Below are 5,868 nucleotides of genomic sequence, written 5' to 3'. Positions count from 1 at the left end.
ACGTGTTTTACTATGGTCTGTTATTGTTTCGTGTGTAGCTTGGTGGTATCTTGCAGTTTCTATCTTGGCATGGATCTTCCTATGGTGTTTTAGGTCTGGGTGTGCGTACCAATTCGTTTACCTGGCCTGCTGTCGCGTCGTGGGTCCCAACCATGTCCTCGCTTATTCGTTTACGCGTGCACACAGCTTTGACTATCCGAGCGCAGCGTGCCCTTTCTCGACCATTCTGCTTCCACATTTCCTCTCTCTAAATCAGTCGGCAGCGGATGGTCTCCATGGATGGGCGGCGCCCCGCTCGATCCATACCCCTGCGGAGGCCCCCGTCCTCATCTTCCTTCCTAGAAACCGATCTGCTCGCGGTGAAGTTGGCGGGCGCCATCTTCAGGCAGGCGCATCTGCGGCGGGAGGGGGTCATCTTCGGCTTTCTCTGCTCGCCCACATGCTCCCCTACCTCAGCTCCCGTGCCACCTCCGGTGGCATCGAGTACCAGCTCTTCCCCGAGTTCGTGCTGCGTGGATTGCTCGCTGATGAGGCCTCGATTTGCTTGCTCTGGCGGCGATTTATTGGTTGCCTCTGTCGGGAACGATGTCAAATTGCTGTTGCTAGGAGGAGCGGTAGCATTGGTGGTGCGTGCCGCGTGGAGCGTGCGATGGTGTTGCAAGCCTGATCTGGGCCCACGGGGCGCAGCCGTTCTCGCGGCGTTTGGTTCCGATTGAAGCGATGGTGGGGCGTGTGCGGAGGGGGCAAAGGAATTTGTACTTCGTCAGCGTCCGGGAGCTCCACATCTTCTTCCTGATGCAATTGCTGCAATGATTTTGAGGACGCCACAAGACCGCCTGAGAGACCTGCTTCGTCCTCAGCGACGGCGAGCCTTATAGTGATGACCATCACGCAGGTGAGATTCTCAAACTCCATCACTTGGTTGCCCTTGCTCGCTTTGATTCCTGGGCCAAGCTAGGTATACTCCCCTTCAACTGGACTAATTCTTAGTTTTTTCTGGTTTGTAGAACTGTAATGTATTCTATCGTGGAGCATTGATATGACCATCTCGACCTCGCAGCCACTGTCGCGCTGCAGATCTGTGTTCCCCTTTGCTGCCGCATTTGCTGTTCATCTCAGAGGCTAAGGAATTTGCTCCAAGGATTGCAGATTTTGGGGGAGGCGCAGAGCAGCCGCCTGCCGAGAAGCTTAGACAGGCTGCAGCTCTGGATCACCACTTGAGAACTTGAGCTGAAATTCGTACGCAGATAGCAAATCTTCTACTAAAACTTCCGTACCAGGTTGTTTTTACTGCTCAAATTACAATTCTTAGGTACTGTAATGTGTTTTTTCTCTGTACCAGCCTTATATAGTTTAAGGTCATCTCGCAGGAGAATTTTCTTTCTAGCCCAGAGTTGAGAGTATATCTATTTAATGGATATACATCTTGTTGAGCTTCCATCATTTTTTCGTCATGCTTTCTAAGTGCAAAATGTCTTCTCAGATCTCCATGGCCAACTATTCCTTCTCTTCTCTTTTTTAGTTCGTCTGTGTATTTGCTGTTTATGTACTTTTACTTAAATCAGAGTACTATCAGTTCCTTTCCTATAACAAGCGGGCACTAATGAATCCTGCACCTAAGTGTTCTTTGTTTGTTTTGAGCGATTGGTTAACCATTTTGTTTTGTTTCAGGTATACTATAAAGTTTGGAGCACCTAAAATATATGCCGGCTAAATATTACACACCTACTCATAAAGATTTGTTGTATCCGCCTTCCATTTTTATGGTATGTTGTTTAGATGGACATTTTTGATTTGTCGTGCTTACGTTTTAACAGGTATGTTGCTTACATGTATGCTCTGCACTCCAATTAAATTACTCCCGGTGACTAAACATGGTCTAATGTTCAGCGTATACCATAGTGTGTACATTTTATGCGCATTTTGACCGTATCTCAGGATGGTTTCATAGGCTGTCCATATACAGGGCTCCCTATATATGTATACACTGCTTAGTAGTCCTTCTCTCAGGACTAATTTCTGTTTTCCAGCCACAACTAGCATGTTGTGCTAAGTAAGTTAGCCCTTTTGCTAAAGACATTTGTACCTTATTATCTAAATTAAGCTTATCAGCAAAAAATCTGTATACTACTTTTGCTTGGACGAGGAATTGGTTAAACAGATATAGGTACATGCTTTGCTCCTCTTCAAACGGCTATTTGACTGTGCACTGCATACTGTAAGAAATCATCAAAACGATAGAAGCAGACGCTAAGAAAGGTGTTATAATATGTAAGAATGCAACCTGAAAGCCCTACAAGAACTGGTAATAAAACCTATACTGAAGGGGATTAGTTTGACATAAATTACCAATGTATATTCTTCTGGTATATAGTAAGCAGCAGGAGCAAGATAAGCTTGACTGTGGAGCCCCTAGGGAAATGCTAATTCACAAATTCATTGAAGTTGGATGTGAAATAACTGATAGTATCAATGTCCGGTAGTAACCTCTAAGTATGCATATGAGATAAGTGTGTGTGCATCCCTATTAGTCCTGATTTAGAAAACATGATTTCTGATGTCATATTTTCTTGAATAGTATTGTCATTGAGACACTGATCTCAGATGTATGCGTACTCTGATTGGAAATTTGTTTGAACAAACAGTGTATATTTATTAAAATTGCTACTGTTCTTATCAGCATGGATAATATTACAAGATCATAGAGGCAGTGTGAACTAATCCCCGGATTCGAAAATGAATGATTCACTTTCTTTATTTTGCATGAACTGAATTCTATTGTTGGGCACAAATAGAAAAAAATTAACATGTTCTAAATTAAAATAAGAATGTTCATTGATGACAAAAGGTCAGATACTTTTGAATTGTTGTAGGCTCTGGAGTACTGATGTTGTACAAACGGTATGACAAAGCTAACTAACCTGGAAAAAATGTACACATGCAGCTAAATATACGTGTATTTTTCCTTAATTATAGAAACAACTGAAAGATTCTACATTTGCCCCGAGTGTCCATGTGAAATTACAGTATAGTTTTACAAGTAACATTCTAAATTCTATGTAATTGAACTATTTCACCATTTAGTTCTCAAATGTTTGACAGATTGTTCCCAGTGTTCAAAAAGATTCTCTTATGATCTTCACATGTTTCAAATTCTGTATAGAAGCGCTTTTTATATCTGGTGTACTTATTCTCTTAAAAAGATGATAGGAATGTTTTCTCACTACATATTCTGTCCAAGCTGACAGTTCAACGCTGCTTATATAAATGTAAAACTGTAGTTTGATTGTAGCTTTTTTTAGTTTATTTATGTTTGTCTCTACTTGATCTGGAGGAAGATAGTTATACTACTATATATTCAAAGAAATGCATTCATTTGTTTTTATAGTTTATTAATTGGCACTATGTTAGAATCCACTGGAAAAAAGTTGTGCTTAACGATTTGTGATGGGCTTTATATAATCGACAAGATATATAACTTTTTCCTTGCCATTTTGAGTAGTAGACTGATAAAGATGTAGGTCAGATGGAGAGGCTGATTCCTATGTGATTTAGTTAGTTTGCTTGATTGGCATTTATGTGATTTTACACTTTTCAACTTATGCTATGCAGGTCTGTAGTTGATGTTCTGGCTAGAATATAATATGAAATTATATTGAACTTTTCTCATTATGAATTACTCTCTAAGATAGCAAGCTTATACCTCCATACTTTTGTAGGTGGAAATTTTCTACGTAGAAACACCTTAGTACTGGCAGGTACAAGTAGTGTTACCTTTCTCTACAACCTTTCACCCTGCCTCCATTATTTATGAATAAAAGAATATTGGTTCATCAGACAGTAAGTGGTAAAATTTTCCCCTCATTTTCTGGTCAAGTGAAGTTCTAAGGTCACTAAGTTGCTATTTCTTGAGTTGTATTCAAAACCTGAATCCATCTAATTTTTTTGGGAGTATGGTCAATTGATTTTCATGAGTATAAATGTAGTCAAGCATGTTATAATCGCTGTTTCTTTATTTTCCGATTATGATATCGCTGTTTCCTGTGATGGATTCAGGGTGTACAACATGCAGTCTAATGACCCAACTAGACACGTATCAAATCATTTTTGGGGCCAGTTAGCTCTTCTACTGTATGTGAGTTGGGATGCCAATTTCTGTGCAAGCTTGTTTTCCTGTTTCCTTGGTATCAGGTAGCTTAGATCTCTCAAGGGTCATTAGTATTCATTGGCACATTTTAAGAAACCAACGGAAATCTCCATATTTTCTATTTCTTGGTTATTCATGTTTTGCTGTAGCCAGACTTGGATTGTAGAGTTGAAATTTCTATATAGTATTGGGAAGCTATTACTGGCAAAGAAGAATTAGTTCCTTGAGGTGACTACCGTTATGCTAAATACATGTTATTCTTTCTTCCAGGTTCATCCCTGTGAGCCAACAAATTAGGAGATCAATACAGCAGGGTAACAAACTCTTTATCGAAAAAGTAACAAACTGAAACTACACCTGCTACCAACACACCAACAGGTTCCTTCACTCCACAGGAGCACCTCTTCTTTTTATCTGCTTTTCTTTGGCATGGAAACCTTTCCTAATATTTGATAGGGACATCTTTTTAAATACTATTTGGCATGGAGAGCATGCTAGATCTCAACCTTTGAGTTTATAGTACTTCGCCAAAGCAGAGCCATGGTGATTTTCTCTTATAAATTTATCTTTGTGAGTTTTTTGCTGGTTATACTTTTGAGTTTATGAATTAATGTTTCTGTATGGTATTGCAAGATTTGTGGTGTTTGGTTTTCCTAGTGGGCTTTTCATTTCGACAAATCGTTGGCTCAAATGATCAGCTACTATTCTTAGATTATATCAACCAATGCAGACTATCCATTATTTATCTCTATTCTTACTAATAACAGTACAAGAAACTAGAGTTCATAATATATACATGTACTTCATGGTGAGCCAATTGGTAAAATAATAGTAGTACAGAATTATCTGTATTTACTTTGCCCTGCTATCCCCCAACATAGTTTGTTGTTTCTGGCAAAATACATAGGTTCATAACTCCGCATGTTAAAACATGTATGGACATTGGACAAGCTTAGATTAGGTAATTTTTCATTTTCGCTGGTGTGGCAATTTGAGTATTTTATCTTACTCTCTCAGTTAGTTACTTCAGTATATCAGTTTTTTGTTTTCAGATGTCTTTTAATAGATCTTTAAAGGATGCAGTTACCTTGCGATGGTCAGTTTCCTACCTGGGAGAAAGGATGTTTTGAGGTTTATGAACTCTTATTGTCCCAGCTGGAGGTCAAACTATCTGTATCCGTAGATGACCTGACAGTTTGGCCAGTTTGTACTTGGCGTTCTTTTATTATGGTTTAGCATGACATGAGAGGAACTCGGCTATTATTTTGAATGCTACACGTTTCTTAATGAATAGGTGTATCATTTTTTTATAATAATTACTCACAAACTGGATAAATAATTTTCAAGTTTGTATAATTGCATGAAGAAGTTTTGCAGGGCTGCAGCCCTCTTTCTGTGTTAAATGGTTTCTCCATGTCATTAATTTCCTAATACTCACCTCACATGTACAACTTATCACAGTATATCCTCCTTTCAACTCCGCACATACCAAGCAGGCGCGGCGTGCCGCCGCGCCATTACATGCTAGTTCTAACTATAACAAGTACTCCCTCCACCCATAAAAAGATGTCTCAACCTTATCAAATTGGGTTTAGATATATCGATATACTAAATGTATCCAATTTTTGATAAAGGAGGGGGTAATATTTTGTTGGAGGTATTCGTTTTGTTTTGTCATGTTTTTTGTCATTTTGAGCCAAAGGGATAGCAAAGAGGCCGGG

General features: G+C 39.4%; 1 long non-coding RNA gene across 1 annotated transcript; it reads left to right on the top strand.

The window, feature by feature from the left end:
- Nucleotides 1-241: 241 nt before the first annotated feature.
- On the top strand, nt 242-5,489 carry LOC127318626 (uncharacterized). The gene is made up of 3 exons (XR_007862029.2): nt 242-895; nt 1,008-1,280; nt 1,672-5,489. It is a non-coding gene; the product is annotated as an uncharacterized lncRNA (long non-coding RNA).
- The last annotated feature ends 379 nt before the right edge of the window (nt 5,490-5,868 follow it).

This window comes from Lolium perenne, chromosome 7, assembly GCF_019359855.2.
Source record: "Lolium perenne isolate Kyuss_39 chromosome 7, Kyuss_2.0, whole genome shotgun sequence".
NCBI classification, from domain to species: Eukaryota; Viridiplantae; Streptophyta; class Magnoliopsida; order Poales; family Poaceae; genus Lolium; species Lolium perenne.
This window is presented reverse-complemented; position numbering and strand designations above follow the sequence as displayed.